Genomic DNA, 24,799 nt, shown 5'->3' with positions numbered 1-24,799 from the left:
GTAATGGAGTGAGCTGAGTGCGCGAGCTTGTATTACGTTTTTACAATACATAACGTGTTAATTATAGAGTTCTGAAAAAAATGTAAGTAAACAAACTGAAATTGTAGTTAGCGGGTATACGGCTTCACAGTGACCCATGAACCATCATGAACCATGAACCATGAACCATCATGAACCATGAACCATCATGAACCATGAACCATCATGAACCATGAACCATCATGAACCATGAACCATCATGAACCATGAACCATCATGAACCATGAACCATCATGAACCATGAACCATCATGAACCATGAACCATCATGAACCATGAACCATCATAAACCATGAACCATCATAAACCATGAACCATCATGAACCATGAACCATGAGATCATAACACTACCGAGTCTCTTACCTGCCCTTCCCTGGCAGCTCTGGCCTTAGATAAGCTCCACCCACTTTATAACGACGTCAGTGAGTGATTTTAATATAATTAATGAAAAAATAGAGAGAAATTGGAGTAATTTTGTCAATAATTCACAACATACGCCGGAACATACTAAATGTGCCACCATCACAATGCTTGTTGTATTGACCATAATATTCTTTAAAAATATCGAACGAAGATGAAATGTTGCCAGATTGATAAGTACCCAGGCACTCGCGCCAGGCACTCGCGCCAGGCACTCCCTCGAGTGCCTGGGTACCGGCTGCCCTCAAGTTATTGTTTCCATGTAAGTGTAGAAGAGAACAGGTTCTACACAAATCTCTGCTGCAAAACAGGTTGGTCAGGCTAGCTAGTACACATTTCACTCAACTGCACAGGTTAGTGCCCACTAAAAATATTGAACTAGAACGACATATAAAGAAGGTTTTTTTTTATATATAGAAATGAGAGGAGCCAAGACGGTAATATTTAACAAGTTTATATTTATAACGAAGTGTAAGGCAGAACACCGACCGCATTCATAGTAAGAAGTTAATAATGTTATCAGAGTGGCTGGACCACACATGTGAACCCGGAGCTTGTTATCAACTTGCCTAGGTAATAATTAAGCGGTGATCAGCAAGCAGCGCTATGGTTGGGGTTAAGTTTCGCTCCCACAACTAAGAATGTTAATTATGTGAACCTTGCAGAGTCCTTCAGCATGCTGGGAAAAACATGGTGACTTGACGCCCGAAACATTATATATCCTAAAGACTCGGCAGACGATGCAATATCCCTCCAATGACAAGCAGGGGTGTCACTAGCACGTTAAGAGACAATACAATAAGTGTCAGGGGCCCGAGACTGTTCAACTGCCTCCCAGCATACATAAGGGGGATTACCAATAGACCCCTGGCTGTCTTCAAGCAGGCACTGGACAAGCACCTAAAGCCGGTACCTGACCAGCCGAGCTGTGGCTCGTACGTTTGATTGTGTGCAGCCAGCAGTAACAGCCTGGTTGATCAGGCTCTGATCCACCATGAGGCCTGGTCATAGACCGGACCGCGGGGGTGTTGAACCCCGGAACTCTCTCCAGGTAAACTCCAGGTAAACTCAAGAGTTAAACTGTCGGTTTTCTCATCAACGTTTTTGAGAACTTTACATGTCTGTAGTCCAGAGTTAACGTATTTAAAGTAAAGTGTTATCATTACTCTGTTGAGCATATTGTTTTGCCTCCTTTCTTTAGTGCCATTTTTTTTAGACAATTTGTTTTTCCAGCATATTTTTCATTTACATACAATTTAGTGATTCTGTTTGATACTTATCGAATTGATTTACAATTTTAGTATTAAATTTTAAGGCAGCTAACTTTTGTCATTCATTTCAATTAGAGTAACATTTCCTTTTCTTGTCTTTTCCAAGTCATTTCTTATTTTTGCCAAGTAAATCTCAGTGAGTTGTCCTTTCTCACGCAGTGTGTTTTATATATTTTTTATTTTACTTATGCAGAATTAGTTAAATATCTTTCATTTCAATTTTAGCTCCTTGTGTCATTTTCTATATTTTTATTGTTCATTATTCTTACCTGGAGGTTACCTGGAGGTTATTCCGGTGATCAACGCCCCCGCGGCCCGGTCCATGACCAGGCCTCCCGTCCATGACCATTACTTTTTGTGCAACTTCTTTGCCATTATGTCTCATATACCTTTGAGTGATACTTTCGTGAATGACGTCAATCAGGCTTCTCGGGATACTGCTGCCCCTGTGAACATCTCTAATTGTTTCTTATCGCTTGATAGACCACACCAGACATAGAGACACGATAGTTTTCCTCGTGACTCTCTTGATGCTTTGCCTTTATTCAATGGCCATGTACATAATCTTGAAGCATGGTTTACTGTCGTTCGTTCTTGGGTTAACGCCCTGGTGCAAGGTCCTCCATTAGAGGAAAGTCTTTTCAGACTTGCGAAGGAAGCTCTTTATCGATCGCCTGCTGCCATTCACGTTGTCGATCTCCTCGAAATGCGAGACTTCAGGAATCTTACTAAGTGATCAGAATATGAGGAGCTGATTCGTTCTTTCCTAGTACCTGTCATAACGGCTGATCCCTATGTCGTCCTTTGGGAACTGGTGGCTGCAACACCCATGACTACTGAATCGTTGAGTGCATTTGCGTTAGATTAGAGTTAGATTAGATAATCTTTTACCATCATTTATCAAAGCAGTCCAGTCCTCAGCGTTTGTGCCTGACAAGGACAAAAGATCCACAATGTGGTTTGCTAAATTAGCCGCTTTTGGGACAATCAAAGAACTAATGCCGCCTGCTTCAGTGTGTGCTTATCAGTCTAATCCTCTAACTGTGAAGATGGAACCGCTTTCAGCTCTTAATCTTCTACGTTCCTTGTGTCCCCAGGGTACTTTCCCATGTATCAAACCTAATTTCACCACTACGCTTCATTTAGCACCACCTCTCGTTTGTCACAGCGCCAAATCATAGTAGACGACAACCGCCGCGATCGCCCAGGACCAGTGTACCGAGTCATTATAACCCTCGTAGTATTCTTAGTACATTCAGTAACCATGGCACTAGAACTTGTTACAACTATGGTTACCTTGCCCATATTGCAGTTAATTGTCCAGATAGTCATCCTAGAGGCGTCGTTCTGATGATGACTACCAATCAGATATGCTGTACTGTACTTATCATAGAATACATGGACATGACACGTCTGAGTGTCCTTGGCCATTCCTACCGCAAAACCAGGAGAGGAAATAGAGGTCGTGGTTCTCAGGCTAACCAGAACCAGGCTCAGTGTTCCCATTTGGGGGAATTCGAGCACCCCAGTCAAACCGTCCCATGGTGACAGTGATAATGAGCACTCCATCCCCGTTCGTATTTCCTTCAATGCCTTAAGCAGTCTCGAGGGCGACAATCTCGTTAGTGATGTTGCTTCAGATGTCTCTGACGAAGATGATTTTGGGGATGAAGTGGAACAAACCTTCTTTGATGAAAATCCTCCCCTTTTTTTTTTTTTGCACATAACTTCCAATGCAACAGTAGGTCCCATAGTACAAGTATCTGTTCTTAATGCGCCCGTTCATGTGTTCATGGACTCTGGTGCACAAGTCAGTATAATCAGGTCTAGTTTGTTTAAGGATAAGCAGTTACGACATGTCCTCGTCGAACCAACTCATGTGTTCTCCCTTAGTGGACTAGCTGGTTCTCACCTGAGTGTCCGAGGTCGGACTTCCTTCGCCTTTACTATCCAAGGTAGAGACTTAACTGTTTCCTTCCTTGTTGTCGACCAGATTAGTTTCCCTGGTTATCTTCTACTGGGATTTGCTTCCATGAGGGACATACGCATTGTGGTCGACCCTTACCGATGGCATGCCTAAATTGATGACTCGACTGTACCGTTTTGGGGTTACCAGCTTGGATCCGAGATCTGCCATACTGCCGCAGAGTATGAAGATCGGATTAAGCCCTTACAGGCCAGTGCATTTTCCAGTAGCTTACCCAAGCAATCAGGCACTAGTAATTCTGTCACTCCTGTCTGTTCCACTACAATTTCAGGCATGCGAGATAGTGTACAGTTACCTCGGGTGTCAGAGGAACCTCAGACTATCTTGGGTACTGAGACTACTGTCCCTGCGATGGCTGCTTGTTCTAGTCGTAGTTCCTCCACAGGGGATGCCTTGTTGAAGAGAGACTAATGAAATGAGTTATGCCATCTCTTGTGTCACATGCAGTTGCAGAAAGACGTTTCTGTCGTGGCTAGTGCACTAGACTGTCTGTTCCAGATAGTGATAATATCCTAGTTGACAGTAATCCTTGCTAATTTAGGAGTTGCATATTACACGTAAGAAATCGTAAGATCCGTGTTTCCCTCACTCATATTTCTTGTCTTAGCGTTAAATATTTCAACTTGGGAGAGTCCATCCACTCCACCGAGCCTGTTCATTCCTTCAGTAAGAAAGAACTCCTAAGTCCTTAGTAACAGATAGTTGAGGTGAATTCTGTAATGAGATTCTTGAAAATTTGTGTACCCTGTACAATATCTCTAAATCAAACATTGTTCCTCACCATCCTGCCAGTAATGGTTTAACAGAAAGAACTAATAAGAAAGTACTTGATGTCTTGAGAGCCACTATCAATCTCAATAGTGCAACCTGGGATGAAGTTTTACCTGATGTTCAGTGTGCAATAAATTCTGCTTACAGTTCTTCAATAGATGACACTCCACATTATGGGTTGTACGGTATAAATAAGCGTTTGCCTTATGAGTTGTTATATTCTAATCCAAAGCCAAATTACAACCCTGATGATTTCATTGCAACTCATACCAGCCTAGCTCAAAGTACTTTTAGAAGAATCTGTGAAACACTTCATAAATCTACAGCATAATTCGCAAGAGTCACTAATACTCCAGCAATGCCGACCAAAGTTAAAGTAGGTTCGAGAGTTGTGCTGACTAACTTTAACAAATTGTCTGCATTGCCTAAGCTTGACCAAAAGTTTGTTGGTCCTTATCGAGTAATTGAACATATCAATGGAAATAAGTATAAAGTTAGAGAAATTAGTACTGGTCAATATAAAGAATCACATTTAGATCACATGAAGTTAGTATGTGATGATGATGTTCCAGCCCAGACTTATGTGACAGACTTTGACAATCCTCCTGACTCTGTACCATCTATCTCTAACCAGTCAGACGATCAACCTGAATGTCATTATTCCCTCCATACATGACAAGTGTTGAGAAATCCTCATGTATCATTTGTAAATACCAATTTAGATCCTCCTCAACCACGGCATGAGTTAGCCATTGCAATAAAGTTTTGATCCTCCCTGAGATGATAACCATTCTGCATGTGTAAATCTCACCTTTGCAGAGTTGGGGTTAATGAACATAACCTGTATAGATGAATAATACAGTTTAAAATGTATTTCAACTGTTACTATATCAGTTCATTAATATTCAAGAATTTTTGTGTGCGTGTTTATGTTCTCTCCGAATTCTGAGATTTAATAGTAATAGATTTGAGTGCACCAAGTCTGCCTTTTCTGTTAAACACTCCTTCTTTGTACATATACTTCCTCAGATTCCATAGATCACATGAATACAGATCGATCAATCAGGTTTTTGTATATCTTTTATTGTATAATCCCATAGTTAATTTTATCACTTCCTATGAATTGTGATATATCATACATGTAATGCATTAAATTAACATCCATTCCAATAATATTCTTATGTTTAGTTATAATGTTCAGCTGTTGTGTACTTTGACGTTGTATAGAATCAGCCCAGAGCCTTACACCTGTTGCCTCTAGTTTATATTAGTTGTATGTCGAGATGCCATACGTAACATGACTGAGCTGTCAGTAGTGTTATTTATTCTGTATTTGATATACTTGTGCAGTTATCCCCAGCTATGTTAGTACTGTGCACTACTGTACTCATACTAACCGTTACTGATTCACCGACTCCCTGCATGGATCACTGACCATTATGTCACTGACCGTTACGTGACTCACTGCTGACCTAGCATGACGTCACGAGCTCTTTCAATGCCCTCCGGGCATTGTGCAGCTCAGTTCAAGACGAGACATTATTTTACTGTTAATGTAAGTTTCCAAGCCACCCATCGTGTGTGTTTATTCACAAATCCAAGATTGAACCCCATATGACAATGGTGGTTGGTGATGGTGGATGGTGATGGTGGTTGGTGATGGTGGGTGGTGGTGATGGTGGTTGGTGGAGGTGTTGGTGGTGGTTGGCGATGATGGTTGGTGGTGGTGATTGGTGATGGTGGATGGTGATGGTGGGTGGTGATGGCTGGTGGTGGAGGTTGGTGATGGTGGTTGGTGATGGTGGTTGTTGATGATGGTTGGTGATGGTGGGCGATGGTGGGTGGTGGTGGCTGGTGCTGGTGGTTGCTGATGATGGTTGCTGATGATTGGTGATGGTGATTGGTGATGATGGTTGGTGTTGATGGTTGGTGATGGTGGTGATTGGAAATGGCGGGTGGTGATGGTGGTGGTGGTTGGCGATGATGGTTGGTGGTGGTGATTGGTGATGGTGGATGGTGATGGTGGGTGGTGATGGCTGGTGGTGAAGGTTGGTGATGGTGGTTGGTGATGGTGGTTGTTGATGATGGTTGGTGATGGTGGGCGATGGTTGGTGGTGGTGGTAGTGGTTGAGGTGGTGTGTATTTTTTTTATTATTTAATGTTGGTAATGTCTTAATGTGAGTAATTAAACTTAATCATTGGTATGTATGTAAACAATAGACTAAGATATTTTTTAATTAAAGGGGGAGGAAGCTGCACTCTGGTGGCGGCCACGGAAACCTTTGAAAAGAAAAAACGGAAATTAATTAAGCTTACCAAAAAATAGTTCAATCTGGCAACATTTTGTTGTAAATCACATTTTCGTACAATGTTTCTAAATATTAATATTACAATAATAATCATAATAATATAATAAGTAATAATCATATAATTATTATTAACATTAAATTATAATAATACTATTACCTAAGCTAATAAAATAATTTAGCATCATTGCAACGAGGCGCAGCAGTGTTTTTGATGCAATGACGTAAAGCAGCATGACGATCTAAGATAAGATAAGATAAGATAAGATTTCGTTCGGATTTTTAACCCCGGAGGGTTAGCCACCCAGGATAACCCAAGAAAGTCAGTGCGTCATCGAGGACTGTCTGTCTTATTTCCATTGGGGTCCTTATTCTTGTCCCCCAGGATGCGACCCACACCAGTCGACTAACACCCAGGTACCTATTTACTGCTAGGTGAACAGGACAACAGGTGTAAGGAAACGTGTCGAAATGTTTCCACCCGCCGGGAATCGAACCCGGACCCTCCGTGTGTGAAGCGGGAGCTTAAGCCACCAGGCCACCGGGCCACCAAATTAATCCACAGTGACAGGTCCTACCGAGACTCGAACTCGGATCGCTGGATTCAAAGTCCAGAGTGCTAACCATTACATTGGTGGCGCTATAATGTATATTTATATTATTATTGACAATATTATTATTTTAGGTATCACATGTTTTTCAGAATTATATGAGAAACACGTTACATATCATAAAAAACTTCTACATACAGCCATAATGGAGGACACTGACTTGATGTGAGATGGGTGTCTGCACTGTCAGTGAGACTAAGGAGGCTATGTTGATACACCTCTAATCTCTAACCTTGGGGTATACTGATATACAGCCAGTTACCCAGTGCCATATCTGAACCACACGCCTGCCACACCAACTCCTCATTCACCCCCATGGCGACACCTCTGTACACCCAGCAACAGCCGCTACCCATGCCTCCATGGCCACATGCCTTCACCCACTCCATCCCAAGTAACAACCTACCCCCACTCAAACCGCGCATACAATTCCCCCTATGACCATGCTTACACCTAAACCAATCCCCCACAACCATCATTGTGAAACAGATTATTTGGTGTTTCTGGTAGCGGGGAGTAAATGATACGTCTTCGGAGGCTTCTTACTTTATTTACAGAGTCGTGGTGAGTACACAGGCATGTGTGTTTGTGCCCATGGCCCGGGAGGGCCATGCCCACGAGGGAGAGAGGAAGTAGGACAGTTGTCTGTGTCTAGGCTGCTGAGTGAGTGAGCGAGTTGGGACCAGCATCCCACTGACCTGGGCAGGCCTAGAGAGGGCAGCACCTGAGTGCCGTGAAATATGAACTAAGCTGGCAGACAGCATAGGCTATTTGTGCAGACAGTACAGGCTGTCTACATTTGCTCGGCCACCTACCTCGCGCCGTCCCGACGTGACAATACTGGTAGTAAAAAAAACTTGGTCTCTCTCTCGCAGGAACAGGGCACAGAACACATAATAAATATATATATATATATATAAATATATATATATATATATATATATATATATATATATATATATATATATATATATATATATATATATATATATATATATTCATATGGACATGGAAAAAAATTTCCTACAGGAAGGGAAGAAAAAAACAGGTGGGTTGTACTGAACAATGTGGTCAAAGGCAGTTAGCGTCAAGGGGCATCATTGCATGCCTTCCTGCGTCTGGACAGATACTGCAACACAGGAGACATCCCTACAGCTGAGCTGTGACATAATGGGGTACGGTCTCCTCTAGAACGGTGAAGCAGTCATCGTAGGAGTCACTGCAGGTGTCACTCAACCTGGGGCACAACATGCTGGTGCCCTCGAGTAAGGTGTCAAAATTCAGCAACTGGGCAGGACTTCTGGCAAGTGACTCAGGAGGACACTTCTTGACTGGTACTGTCACTGGGGCTGTCACTGCTGGTGAGCGTAGGGTGAGTCGTGACAGAGACGACTCGGCGAAACATCAGAGAGTTGTAACATTACACCATACTGCAGTGAGAGAGCTAGCAGTCAAAGTGACATCATCTTTGTGCAGGAGCTCACTGAAGCTTGACACGAGGCTGACACAGCCTGCCGACAGGGCTTAAACTATGGCTTGAGCGAGTGTCATTCTCTCGGCAGTTGGAGTTATAGCAGAGGTTAGTCTAAGCATCGCCAGACTTGTTTCTCTACATATAACTGCACTCTGAAGGTCTGGAGGTGAAGTGAAACAAATCTCGATGGGAATCGTAGCAATACGATTCTGAAGAACATCTATGAGTGATGAGCATAAGAGCTTTCTGTACAAGGGGCTCATATGCTCAGGGCTGACTAATATCAGCTGTCAAACGTGCTGGTCACACTGGGTGACAATAACACTGTGGTGCTACACACTGGTCTGGGCTCAAGACCACACTGGACACACGGAAAACTTTACACACACCCGCAGTACATGCGGTACAACATAGCTTAACTAGCAAATGATGCTTTTCCATACACAAAATTGACACTAAGCCATACACTAACATGTTAGAACACTGAGAAGAATTAATTAACACACTACATATATCTTTTCTCAATCTTCTCGACAATACTGACATAATTACTGAAGCACTTGATGTGACATCATGTGATGTCAAGCATGATGTTGTGAGGTGACATCAGCAGCACTGTGACATCAGCAGAAATCTTGAGGTGACATCAGGCAGACATCGTGACGTTATGAAATCGGGCAGCAGCAGACCACAGCATATGGCCTGGGACATCTGGCTCGGTAACTCACATAGCTCGTAGATCCATGTGGCTTTGTCCACACCCCATGTGGTGTCGGAATCCACGTGGCGTCGTGATCTACGTGGCATGCTGATCCACGTGGCTTGCTGATCCACGTGGCTTCGTGATCCATGTGGCTTAGTGATCCACGTGGCTTCGAGTGGCCTCGTGCACTCGGATACATAGCTCTGGCAAAGAATTCACATTTAAAACAGCAGAAAACACAGCAGAGGGAGTGATGGCATGGTGGTGTATGGTAGTGTGGTGGCAAGGAGCGTGGGTGAGTGTATGGCAAGGAAAGATCTGGCCACTTCCTCCTCTCTCACCCACTACACGGAGAGATACTCTCAATGGACGCAGAAATCACCACAAACTCACCTCTGACTTGCTGAAATAGCCGTGCAGAGCTGAAAAACAACAGCAGCATACAAGTGAAGCTGAACACGTGACTTGAAAACAGCATGGGACACTGTGGCGTGGAGTCACAGGGACACCATTTATATTTCTCAAAGAAATTTGGGAAATTTCGGCCAAATCCTGCTTGTACCTGTGCCTGGATGCTGAAACGTGCAGACACGACATCAGGATAATTCTTTGAGAGATGGATGCTTGTTGTGTAGGGTGATGAAGTGAACAACTTCAGTCCTTCCTCTCTCCGGGCAAACACAACTGCTGTGACCCCCGCTTCCCACCAATGTGAAACAGATTGTTTGGTGTTTCTGGTAGCGGGGAGTAAATGATACATCTTCCTAGGCTTCTTACTTTATTTGCAAAGTCGTGGTGGGTACACAGGCTTGTGTGTTTGTGCCCATGGCCCGGGAGGACCATGCCCACGAGGGAGAGAGGAAGTAGGACTGTTGTCTGTGTTTAAGCTGCTGAGTGAGTGAGCGAGTTGGGACCAGCGTCCCACTGACCTGGGCAAGCCTAGAGAGGGCAGCACCTGAGTGCCGGGAAATATGGACTAAGCTGGCAGACAGCATAGGCTGTCTGTGCAGACAGTACAGGCTGTCTACATCATTCCCTCACAGCTATATTCACCCTATGACCTTACCCGCACACCTAACATGACCTTTCACCCTAATATGACGTCCACATAGCTAATCAATTAGCTAGCCACCACGCTCATTACCACCAACTGCATAATTGACCACCCATCATCCAATCACCACCCACACCAGGCCACCGACAAGCACACCTTTCGCCCTCATCACTTCCACACAGCTTCAAGTCCACACTGCAGCACACCTTATTCATGCTTTCACTTACCACTTTTCCACAGCTTCTAGCCCTCGTTTACAGACACAAGAAGTATCCCTTCGATCCCCGTTGGGGAGGGGAACCTTTAGTCTGCATCACTCACGATGTATTTCTCGAACAGGGTGAAGATTAAACCAGCAAGTGGGACAGTCAATGACTCATCCAAGCTAGCAGTCGCAGCTGCCATTAGTGGTATTCTGCGAGTCAAGTGCAATGCGATTCTCTAGCTCAAAGAAGCTTTCGTAGTCGTCTGCACTGACGACATCGAGGCTAAGAAACTAACCACCACCGATGCTACCACCACCAATCTTCAATAGCGAGGATTTCAAGTCATGACTTCCCCAGCTTTGAAGGCTAAGAAAACTGTGTTTCTCAAACGGCTGGACAAGCTCATCACTACTCAAGATATCGCAGTAATCAAAACATCCAATGAAGAATAGAACACTTGGGCCAAGATAGAAAATATCATAAGATACCTAACGCTTCCTCCATGCTGAAGATCACCTTCAGTGACGTCAATATGGCAGTCAGAGCTCACGCAGAGGGACTGGCTATTTACTATTTTCACATCAATCCATCCTACATTGAAGAAGAGAAATTCAGTCATGTCCCACAGCGTTATAACTGTTACTCATACCTGCACACCACTAAAGATTGTCCCACCAAGGAGAAGCTCTGCTCTACCTGCGGCAAAGAAGGACCTGATTTCAAGACTTGTACTATTACCACTCCACCCAAATGCCTGAACTGCAAGAATGACCATCATAACTTTGCTGCCAAGTGTCCAACGAGGCGTGAAGCACTCAAGAAACAAATTGAACAGCAGAACAAAACCACTGTTCAAACTACTATATGTGCTGCTATAACCAAGCTCCAAGCAGATACCTCCAAGATTCTCAAAGCCACCCAATCTGCGTCTCTCACTTGAACTCCATCCCCTCCGCTTCCTGAAGGCGACTCCACTAAAATCCTATACTGTATCATGTATGCCCATGTACGCAATGTAGCTGCACCTGGATCATTCAACACCACCATCAACGAACTCTTCAAACTCAACAATATGCCAGAATTCACATTCCCTGACTCTCCACCTTCGTCAGATTTCATAAAATCCACTAACAGTATCGTAATGATCTACACAGCCCTACCATCTCCACTACCTCCCTCCACCGAGAAAATGGACCAATCACAGACCACCGAGACGCCGCATAATCCCACCAATGAGAGACCGCCAACATCCTCTCCCTCTACCGCCTCAACCGACCTATCACCGACCATACCTGCCTCTGAGACCAAGCCAGATTGCTACAATACGCCTGGTATCAAACTCTACACCACGAAACCTTATAACAACGTAATGTTTGGCCAAGAACTGGAACAACAACTCCGAGATAGGACTGCCAAGTACTCCTAGACGACATACTCTACCTACCTCGTTGTGAGGTCTGGTCCAGACCAGACCTCACAACCCCATTCAAAGCACGTTACATGCACAACTTGCCCAGAGCGGATGGGCCACTCCCCTCTATTATCCCTCCTCCTCCATCATCCCAACCCCTTCCCATATTTCCATCCTAACCCATCCTTCTTCCTTCCCCATCTTACCGACGCTCAAGTCAGAACCTCACCTCACCTCACCTCTAGCCCTCACAGCCCATGTTTTCACGGCCCACACACCCTAACGTGCTATCTACACTCCTAGGCACCAGCCATCGTAAGTATTGCGCACACCAACTACACCGGCTACGCACTCCACACTACCACCCACATTGGGCCACCAACAGTCAAGCAAACATTATACGTATGCATGTAAACAAATATCAACGTGAATATAAGAGCTAATATATAAAAACTTGTATATAAGAACTAAAAGCCATAAAGGAAATAAAGAAAGAACACTTCTTCTCTTATGCCAAATCTAAGGGTAAAACAACATCCAGTATTGGGTCAAGAAATGAGTGAGATACTAAAGTCCTAATACGTACCAGTTTTCAGCGAACCATTAGGCAGACTAAGAGTCGACAATCTAAATGAATCTCTTATGACTGAAACAAAAAATTTGGTTACTTGAAAAATCTCTGATATTATCCTAACACCACAAGACTCCTAAAAGGCAATATATGACGTGCCAATGTACTCTGCCCCAGGCCAGGACTCATGAAACTCCGTGTTCATCAGAAACTGCAAGAAGCCCCTATCACGTACTTTCAGCATTCTATGGAGAGGGAGCATGGATACAGTGGTCATCCAACATTCGCTAAACACAACAGATATAGCCCCACTCTACAAAAGTGGCAGTAAAGCAATTGCAAAGAACTACAGACCGATATCACTAACATCCCATGTCATAAAAATCTTTGAAAGGGTTCTAAGAAGCAAGATCACCAACCACCTAGATACCAATCAGTTACAAAACCCAGGTCGACACAGGTTTAAAGCAGGTCATTCCTGCCTGTCCCAGCTACTGGACCACTACGACAAGGTCCTGGATGCTATAGAGGATAAACAATATGCAGATGTAATATACATCTGTGGTCTCGGTTCACGAAAATACTTCGACAAGTGCAACCACAGAGTAATAGTGCACAAAATGCGTGATAGAGGAATAACAGGAAAAGTTGGTAGATGAATCTATAACTTCCTAACAAATAGGATACAAAAAGTAGCAGTAAACAGAGTAAAGTCTGAGGTAGTACTCTGTCTTCTGTTCCAGAAGACACAGTACTCGCTCCCATCCTATTCCTCATCCTCATATCTGACATAGACAGAGATGTAAGCCATAGCTCTGTGTCTTCCTTTGCTGATGACACCCAAATTGCCATGACAGTGTCCTCCATCGAAGACACCGCAAGACTCCAAGCGGACATCAACCATATCTTCAAATAGGCCACTCAAAACAATATGAAGTTACATAAGGAGAAATTTCAACTACTCAGATTTAGAAAACCTGAGAAAATTAAAACTGTATTAGTATTAGTGACTCTGGAATTACTAACTCTTCTGCTAGGAGTACTCAACTCGGCTGTTCGGCTGTTCGATACAGTAATTCTTGGCTCATTACAAAGTCACTAATGGGTGCTGGTGGCTTCACAATCAGAATAAGATCTTCCTGGAGCAGGAATTAAATCACACCAGAACACAAGGGATCGGTTCTTTCATACTGGAGTAATGAACAAACTCGGTGAAGTGGATGACTCTCCCCGGTTGAAAAAAATAACGCTATAACACGCAATATGAGCAAGGGAGAACAAATCTACTATCTTTCACTGCAAGCACAGGAGAAAATAAATGGACATGGTCAACAATACTGATATTCAATCTGAGTCGCACACAGTGACACGAGGTATCAACTATACAGAAACTTCACTTACAAACGTTAACAACATATGAAAGTTACTCGAGAAATAACTTTTTACATTGCACTGATTATTGTCAACTAGGATGGGATCACCATCTGGAACACAAGGGACAACAACAACACTCAAGTGAGTACACTAGCCACAGAAACGTCTTTCTGCAACGGCTTGTGGCATCAGCAAGAGATGGCATAACTCGTTGCAAGTAAAGTTCTTCTCAAAGCGTCCCCTGGGAAGGAACGAGTACTTGAACAAGTCGCCATCGCAAGGATAGTAGTCTCAGCACCCAGGGTTGTCTGAGGTTCCTCTGAAACCCAAGATAACTGTACACTATCCTGCGTGCAAGATATTGTGGCTGGATTCCAGACAGGTGTGACAGTATTACTAGTGCCTGGCCGCTCGGCTACGTTAATAAGTAATTCACGGATCTATAGGAACTTAATCTGAACTTCACATTTCGCAGCACTTTAACAAATCTCAGATACAAGCTGTGAGAACAAACACATTGCTCAGGGGCTAGGTATTGTCTTTCAGTCAGTAAGGGAATATTGGTACTGTGGACTGATACATATTGACTTTGACTGGCATAATACACTAAGTGAACTTTCAAAAGTGACTGGGACATCTTCTCAGGGAACTTACTCAAGGACATAAAGGCAAAAAAATAGAGAGAATGACACAATAAGCTTAAATGGGAAGAAGTTACTTATTTAAAACTCACTCACAAAAGAAAATACTCAAATGAATAAGCAACACTTTGAAAATCAAGAGAAATTGTACTTTACTCAAATCTAATTTGCTCAAATTTACTTTAAATTGAATTAATGGCACAGTGAGTTGTCTTTACTCTCAATGCAATAGGGAAATTCAACAATAAATGATGAATCAATCAAAAATGTTAAATTGGACTCAATAAAGCTTGTGCAAAATTAAAACAAACTGGGAAAACAATTCACTAAAAATAAAATAAAATGACACACAAAGAATAAAATATTATGCACAGAACAGAGTATATGAAACTGCACTGAAATAAACTGTAGAAATATTGAAAATAACAATTGCTAATCAAAAGTACTGCACAACACTATATAAAAATTTCTGAAAGAAAAATTTTAATGGCAACACAATGTTTACACAAGAATTATTGCAAAATGAGTCAATGTGAAATGATAACAAAAATTACACACACAAGAAAATACAGTTTACAAGAAAAAAAAAATATATCGAGGAATGAACTGAGTGAACACTTTAACTCTTAATTGCAGCTTAAGCAACACTTACTGAACAAACAAAAGAATGATTTACTTTAAAAGAAGAACTTAAAAATTGCACTAAGAGTGAATTTGTTCAATAAAATATGAAAATAATAGATGCAAAAACACAGAACAAAAAGGTTTGAACACTTAGTGATGCAGAACACAACATATCAATATAAACACAATACTAGAATTTTCTTGCAAGGAAACTTGAGGTATGAAAAAATTGGAAAATAATTGTCTTGCTTGAGCAAAATAATGGCACTATTGTCTGTGGAGATAAGACAAATTAGACACTGGCTAAATGAAAAAAAAAAATTAACACAAGAATGTTCAACACACAGAGAAAAATAAAATAAAATGGCAAATGAATGAAAACAAAAACAGCAAGAATACACAAATGCTGGGAGAAAAAATATAACAGACAGCACTGAGTTGTGATGCAGATTATAAGGTAATAAATTACTGAATTACTTCACTGCAATACTGTGAACACAAGTGTAAGTGAAGTGTAAACACAAGTTTTATATTGCTTATATATTGCACACAATAAGGAAAAACATTGAAGTACTTACTTCAAGTATATATAAAAAAAAACACAACACAACAGACATAAAACAAAGCACGAAAATTAACACTGAATTAAGAAGAGCAAAAAAAAATGTTGCAAGCAGTATATAATAAACACTGAGTCTAATGAAGAGTTACTGAATGTCACTAAGAAATCACTGGAAGCACAAAAAAGAAATGTCTCAACACTCGCAAATGTCTCTATGAAAAATATTATCACTGTAGCGACTTTGGTGAAGAATGAGCTAGATGGAGGAGGATGGTGGTAGAGGATGGTGGTGTCGTCCCGTGGCTGGCTGCGTTCGCTGCTACTCCATTTGCGCTTAAATGGACGATGGACCCACACAGGAGGCTTTTTACGATGGCACTACTGACGAAAGAACACACTCAGGCTCTTGACCCCTTATGTGGTCCTTAAAATATGGTGCTAGAACCCGTGATAAGGGTGAAAACAGTGGTAGTGGGTTGGTGAGGCAGCGGTGGTGAGACACCGCATGGTGACTGGGCCTATGGGATAAACGGCATAAGCCACACTGGGGACACCCCACACTAGGCACGAAAATATTTTAAGCTGGGCTGACTTAAAACAAACCCACGAAATACCACAACACCACAGGGATGATAAAACACTCAGAATGGCTTGGAACTTGAAGAACAGAGCGATGAAGAAGACTATATTCACGTGGCTTGCTTGGGTATTGGGTTAGTCACCTGGGTTAGTTGCTGGCTGGCTTGGCTTAACCTTTCACACAGACTGGCTTGATAACTTCTAATGATGAGCACAGCAGGGGTGGAAAGCTGGCTTGGCAGGCAAGGCTGGATGGTGTAAGGCTTGGGCTGACTGGGCTTGTTCTGACTCACTCCCCCACCACAGACTGGCTTAAGTAGCTTGGCTTACTTTGCAAACTCGGGTCAACCCCTCGGGAGTGATGCAAATACACAGTGACTGACCAGTGAATAATGCAGAGGCTGGTAGAGGCCTGCTCGGGTAGCTGGCTGGCTAGGTCGGCCTACTGACCACACAAGATGTCCTTCGTCGGCTGAGAGAATTTATCTCCGTGCATCGGCGTAATTATCAATTTTACGCCCACACCGCTGGCACCAATTTGTCGTGGGGGTTCGGAAGGAGATATGATGGTTGAAGATAAACACACTTGTGGATGGTAATGCTATATATTGTCAGACTGTGGTAAGGGAAGGGGCCAGCCTGCCTGTAGATGCCTGGTATGTCTAAGCGTGGACTGAAAGCGAGGTAGCACGTCCCACTCACTCATGTGCATCCCGTGACGTCATACAGTCACTAGGCCTAATAGGGATATTCTATATAAACACATGGATGGTACTATGATACTCAGCTAAGCTATACAACACGTGTAAGGGGGATCAGCAACTATGCTGACAAAGAAATTTTTATAGTTTCTGCTTCTTTTATTAATTGCATTATTAATCACTTAAGGTTTCTATTATGAATTAAATAATTCAGTCTTTAAAACAGAACTTCTCATATCGTAATCGCTATGAGTAAAAACATAAATAATTAGCCTTTATATTACATCACTGTAATACGTTAAACATCTACAACCAACTCTAGACACAGACACTTTCTAGACTCAGTCACAATGAATGCAATTACAGGAAACACAAACATATATATATATATATATATATATATATATATATATATATATATATATATATATATATATATATATATATATATATATATATATATATATATATATATATATATGTATTTTTTTCAACATGTCGGCCGCCTCCCACCGAGGCAGGGTGACCCAAAATGAAAGAAAAAACCCCAAAAGAAAATACTTTCATCATCATTCAACACTTTCACCACACTCACACATAATCACTGTTTTTGCAGAGGTGCTCAGAACACAACAGCTCAGAAGCATATACGTATAAAGATACACAACATATCCCTCCAAACTGCCAATATCCCGAAACCCCTCCTTTAAAGTGCAGGCATTGTACTTCTCATTTCCAGGACTCAAGTCTGGCTCTATAAAAATAACCGGTTTCCCTGAATCCCTTCACTAAATATTACCTTGCTCACACTCCAACAGATCGTCAGGTCCCAAATACCATTCGTCTCCATTCACTCCTATCGAACACGCTCATGCACGCCTGCTAGAAGTCCAAGCCCATCGCCCACAAAACCTCCCTTACCCCTTCCTTCCAACCTTTTTGAGGATGACCCCTGCACCGCCTTCCTTCTCCTACAGATTTAAATGCTCTCCATGTCATTCTACTTTGATCCATTCTCTCTAAATGACCAAACCACCTCAACAACCCCTCTTCAGCCCTTTGACTAATACTTTTATTAACTCCACACCTTCTCCTAATTTCCACACTCCGAATTTTCTGCATAATATTTACACCACACATTGCCCTTAGACAAGACATCTCCACTGCCTCCAACCGCTTCCTCGCTGCTGCATTCACAACCCAAGCTTCACACTCATATAAGAGTGTTGGTACTACTAAACTTTCATACATTCCCGTCTTTGCCTACAAAGATAACTTTTTTTGACTCCACATATACCTCAATGCACCACTCACCTTTTTTCCCTCATCAATTCTGTGATAAACCTTATCCTTCATAAATCCATCCGCCGACACGTCAACTCCCAAGTATCTCTAAACATTCACTTCTTCCATACTCCGCCTCTCCAATTTGATATCCAATTTTTCTTTATCTAAATCATTTGATACCCTCATCACCTTACTCTTTTCTATGTTCACTTTCAACTTTCTACCTTTACACACACTCCCAAACTCATCCACTACTCTGCAATTTTTCTTTAGAATCTCCCATAAGCAGAGTATCATCAGCAAAAAGTAACTGTGTCAATTCCCATTTTGCATTTGATTCCCCATAATTTAGTCACACCCGTCTCCCGAACACCTAAGCATTTACTTCTTTTACAACCCCATCTATAAATATATTAAACGACCATGGTGACATTACACATCCCTGTCTAAGACCTACTTTTACATGAACTACACATCCCCTACCCACTCTGAAACCTCCTTGCTCATCCACAATCCTACATTCTGTCTTGCCTCTAATTCTTTCAGTTATAACCCTACCGTACACTTTTGCTGGTATCCTCAGTAAACTTATTCCTCTACAATTTTTACAATCTCTTTGTACCCCTTCCCTTTATATAAAAGGACTATACATGCTCTCCGCCAATCCATAGGTACCTTCCCCTCTTTCATACATTTATTAAAAAAAAGTACCAACCACTATAACACTATATCCCCCCTGCTTTTTCATTTCTGTCATGATCCCATCAGTTCCAGCTGCTTTACCCCCTTTCATTCTACATAATGCCTCACATACCTCCCCCACATTTACATTCTGGTCTTCTTCACTCCTAAAAGATGGTATACCTTCCTGGCCAGTGCATGAAATTACCACCTCCCTTTCTTCCTCAACATTAAAAGTTCTTCAAAATATTCTCGCCATCTACCTAATACCTCCGTCTCCCCATCTACTAACTCCCCTACTCTGTTTTCAACTGACAAATCCATACGTTCTCTAGGCTTTCTTAACTTGTTTAACTCACACTAAAATTTTTCCTTATTTTCATTAAAATTTCTTGACAGTGCCTCTCCCACTCTATCATCTGCTCTCCTTCTGCACTCTCTCACCACTCTCTTCAACTTTCTTTTACTCTCCATATACTCTGCTCTTCTTATAACACTTCTGCTTTGTTAAAACCTCTCATAAGCTAGCTTTTTTTCTTTTATCACACCCTTTACTTCACCATTCCACCAATCACTCCTCTTTCCTCCTGCCCCCACCCTCCTATAACCACAAACTTCTGCTCCACATTCTAATACTGCATTTTTAAAACTCATTCAACCCTCTTCAACTCCCCACTATTCATCTTTGCACTAGCCCACCTTTCTGCCAATAGTCGCTTATATCTCACCCAAACTTCCTCCTCCCTTAGTTTATACACTTTCACCTCCCTCTTACTTCTTGTTGCCACCTTCCTCTTGTCCCATCTACTTCTTACTCTAACTGTAGCTACAACTAAATAATGATCCAATATATCAGTTGCCCCTCTATAGACATCAACCTTTTATCCACCAATACATAATCTAACAAACTACTTTCAATACATGCTACGTCATACCTTGTATATTTATTTATCCTCTTTTTCATAAAATATGTATTACTTATTACCAAATCTCTTTCTACACATAGCTCAATTAAAGGCTCAATATTTACATTTACCCCTGGCACCCCAAATTTACCTACTACTCCCTCCACAACATTTTTACCAACTTTAGCATTGAAATCCCAACCACAAGTACTCTCACACTTGGTTCAAAACTCCGCACGCATTCACTCAACATTTCCCAAAATCTCTCTCTGTCCTCTACACTTCTCTCTTCTCCAGGTGCATATACGCTTACTATAACCCACTTTTCACATCAAACCTTTATTTTACTCCACATAATGCTTGAATTAATACATTTATAGTCCCTCTTTTCCTGCCATAGCTTATCCTTCAACATTATTGCTACTCCTTCTTTAGGGGTTTGAAACCCCTGACCTAATCCCATTTATTCCTCTCCACTGAAACTCTTCCACCCCCTTCAGCTTTGTTTCACTTAAAACCAGGACATCCAGCTTCTTCTCATTCATAACATCCACAATCATCTCTTTCTTATCATTTGCACAACATCCACACACATTCAGACTTTCCACTTTGACAATTTTCTTCTTATTCTTTTTAGTAATCTTTACAGGAAAAGGGGTTGCTAGCCCATTGTTCCCGGCAATTTAATATATATATATATATATATATATATATATATATATATATATATATATATATATATATATATATATATATATATATATATATATATATATATATATATATATAAATAAATATATATATATATATATATATATATATATATATATATATATATATATATATATATATATATATATATATATATATATATATATATAATCATCACGGCGAACCACGAAATAATCAATGCAGTGTGAAGAATCCTCCCAGAAGTCTCTACTACCACTCCGTGCAACAGTAACCTCTTGGGAGCACCGCTGGGTCACCAGGCCATCGACACGGTCCTCAAGGACAAATTGAATGACCTGATGAAAATGGAGAGAACAAGCAATCTTGATGCCCATGATGCTCTGTATCTCCTCACAAGGTGCCTTACTATTCCAAGACTCACTTACTTCCTGAGGTGTGCACCCTCTTTTGACATCCCAACGCTCGACGAATGTGACACACACCTGAAGTCAACCTTTAAGAAGGCACTGAACCTGTCAATAGAGGATCAGCAATGGGATCTTGCAACCCTCCCAGTGCGACTGGGAGGTATAGGGGTGCGCAAAGCAACGGATTTGCTCTACCTGCTTTTCTGTCTTCGTGTTTGGCTTCCAGTGCATTAGTCAAGAAGATTGTTCCCGAATGCTTGAGAGACGTGGTAGGAGCTCAAGACCCCAGGTTTACTGAAGCAGCGATTCAGTGGGACACCATTACAGATTCCTCCATTAGACCAGCTACTCCCAAAGAGCACAAACAGTCCCACTGGGACAAACCGATCGTGGAAAAAAATAGCCAACAAAATGCTCTCCAACGCCTCAGGAAAAGACAAAGCTCGTCTCCTGGCAGTGAAGGCACCACACTCAGGAGGTTTCCTGTTAGCTGTTCCGAATTCCTCCTTGGGCACTCGACTAGACCCACAGGCCATTCGGATTGGTGTTGCTCTTCGCTTAGCCGCCCACATCCTCACCGAACATAGGTGTATTTGCGGCAGGGAGACAGCTGATCAATTCGGACTTCATGGTTTCGTTTGTCACACAGCAGAAGGGAAGTATGCCAGGCATGAGGAGGTCAATGACATCATAAAGAGAAGCCTCGCCACAGCCCATTGCCCAGCTCAACGGGAACGCCAAGCGCAGAGGTCTGATGGAAGTCAAAAGCGTCCTGATGGAGCCACTATGCTACCCTGGAAGGATGGAAAGCAGATTGCCTGGGACTACACCTGTGCCACCACATTGGCAGACACCTACTTGCCATACTCCGTAGTGGAAGAGGGTGGAGCTGCCAGCCACAGGGAGATCCAGAAGATCCGCAAATATGAAGACCTTCCCCCTTGCTATAACTTCATCCCAATAGGGTCGGAGACCCTTGGAGCATGGGGCAAGTGTGCTCTAAAGTTCCTCAAAGAGCTGGGTGAAAAGCTCATCATAGAAACCAAGGACCACAGGCCGACCAGCTTCCTCTTTCAGAGACTCAGTATTGCGATCCAGAGAGGAAATGCCTGCAGCATTCTGGGCACGTGGCCCACTGCCGGGGAACTGGATGAAGCATTCGAGATGTAGCTCTGAGTTACCTATGTTGTTTTACTTCCTATTGTATCTTTGTGAATATTTTATCAATGTATTTTGTGTTCAGATAAAATATATATTAATAAATATAGGGGGTGATTTAGAGAAAATTCTCATACAGCTTCAGGGAGAACATTGAGTTTTCCAAGAAGCAAGTTTATTTTTTCTCTGAGGATGAGGGTCCCTAGGACAGAACTTGTGATCTTGGGTTAAATAGCAACGCTCATCTTGCCATATGGGACAAGTGAAATTTTGAAAATTTGTGTATGCAATAATTTCGCCAAAATCATTCTGAACCTAACGAAAAAAATATATTGTATTGTGTGCTTAGTATTAAATTATTGTAAACAAATCTAAAATATATTTAGTTGGGTTAGGCTAAAATAAATTGCTTTTGTTATAATAAGGTTAGGTAAGTTTTCTAAGATTCTTTTGGTACAAAATTAAAATTCTTTACATTAACATTAATGAAAAAAATATATTTCTATACGTATAAGAGAAAATTTCTTAAAGTACTTAATTTTAAATGAGTTCTTGCTAATTAACCAGTTCTACATATTCGGCACGACATATATATATATATATATATATATATATATATATATATATATATATATATATATATATATATATATATATATATATATATATATATATATATATATATATATATATATATATATATATATATATATATATATATATATATAGCAAAAGTTAGTTAGTGAGAAAACAAAGGGCCACTCCCGCCGCCCCCCCATTCCAGGTTTCCTCCCCTCATCCCAGCCTAGGCCCACTGACTTCCTGACCAAGTGTGTTGCCGTTTAGTGCCCCACCAATTACTTGCTCAGCCGCTCGCTACTCCCCCACCCTCATCCCCCATGCATTCATGCTGTCCTTCACCCTTTATCCCACATCTGGCGCCCTCTCACTCCCACGATGTCAGCAATGTCACAAGAAGCGCTGGGTTCCCAGGAATCTTCACGACAGAGTCAAAGCCGTCGTTCACGAGGTATCTGCCAGGTGTGCCACAGTGAATGTGCACTCAGGCCCTCAACTGGCAACATCCGCGCACACAATGGATGTGTAGGCTCCAAGGGAGCTCCAAATGGGAACGATCAACAGCCCCTCCCAGCATACAGAGCTGACAGCTACCGTGACTTCACTTCCACAGAGGACCTCAAATCTGCAATCAAGTTAACATCCACCAGGACTCTGACACACATCCCCAAACCAGCTCGCCCTCAAGCTGCTAGCAAATTCACTGACCTCCTGAAGAAAGTCAACGATGCCCCTTCAAACAACAGATCCTGGCACAACCTGCTGCTTTTTGGCAATGCCTGTTTGGCTGTCCCACCAAGGAGGGATAAGTCACTAGCAACACATGTTATTAGAGCAACAAATGCATTCCCTATGGATGACAACCTCGTGTGTCTCCCCCCAAGGCGACAAACACCCGCCGGGCAAATGCCAATAACAGGACACCCGACGCCTGAAAAATCAGAGCCCAAATTAACAAAAAAAAATAGAAGAGGGCAATACTATTGGAGTACCGAGGCTTATAACCAGTGAGAATACCATCGCTACCAAGGACGTCAACACGGGGCAAGCTCTGAAGGACAAACATCCACCCAGGGCTCCCAGTACCAACATTGACCTCCCCGAAATTGCAGCAGGCGAAGAACATCTAACCTTACAGGATGCTGATGTGTATAAAGCTGCTATGTCAGTTCCACAGGGATAAGCAGGAGGTTTCACCTGACTCACGAAATCGTAATGACACGATTGCAAACAAACCATACGATGGGCGGGATTGAACCCGCGGTTAGAGAGTCTCGGAACTCCAGACCGTCGCGTTAGCCACTGGACCAGCTAGCCATAATAAGATTCGTCCAAATAGGTATATTTCTACACCATATGAAGGTTAGCATAGGCACCACTGTGACCACAAATGCAAGTTTTTACAGACGAATCTCCAGCTAGCGTGGCCGTGACGAACTCTAGCTCATTACGATTTCGTGAGTCATGTTGACGGCATTGAGGGGACTTGAGCTAGAGTTCGTTACGGCCAAGCTAGCTGGAGATTCGTCTATAAAAACTTGCATTTGTGGTCACAGTGGTGCCTATGCTAACCTTCCTATGGTGTAGAAATATACCTAGTTGGACGAATCTTATTGTGGCTAGCTGGTCCAGTGGCTAACGCGACGGTCTGGAGTTTTGAGACTCTCTGACCGCGGGTTCAATCTCGCCCGTGGTATGGTAGGTTTCACTAGTTTAAGGCCTCAACACTTAAAACAAATGCTCAATCCAGCACTTGGTGATGTTTCAGAGAGGTTGCTGTCTGAA

At 42.2% G+C, this 24,799-nt stretch overlaps 1 protein-coding gene across 1 annotated transcript in view; it reads left to right on the top strand.

Moving 5' to 3' along the window:
* The first annotated feature begins 645 nt into the window (after positions 1-645).
* The window catches only part of LOC128692432 (cytochrome P450 4C1), a 610,069-nt gene continuing 585,915 nt past the window's right edge, over positions 646-24,799 (top strand). The window contains exon 1 of the mRNA XM_070096269.1: positions 646-769. The gene's annotated coding sequence lies outside the window, so the exon portion shown is untranslated. The remainder of the gene's footprint in view (positions 770-24,799) is intronic.

Source organism: Cherax quadricarinatus, chromosome 53 (assembly GCF_038502225.1).
Source record: "Cherax quadricarinatus isolate ZL_2023a chromosome 53, ASM3850222v1, whole genome shotgun sequence".
In the NCBI taxonomy this organism is placed as follows: Eukaryota; Metazoa; Arthropoda; class Malacostraca; order Decapoda; family Parastacidae; genus Cherax; species Cherax quadricarinatus.
Note: the sequence above shows the minus strand (reverse complement) of the source record. Positions and strands in the feature narration are given on the sequence as shown.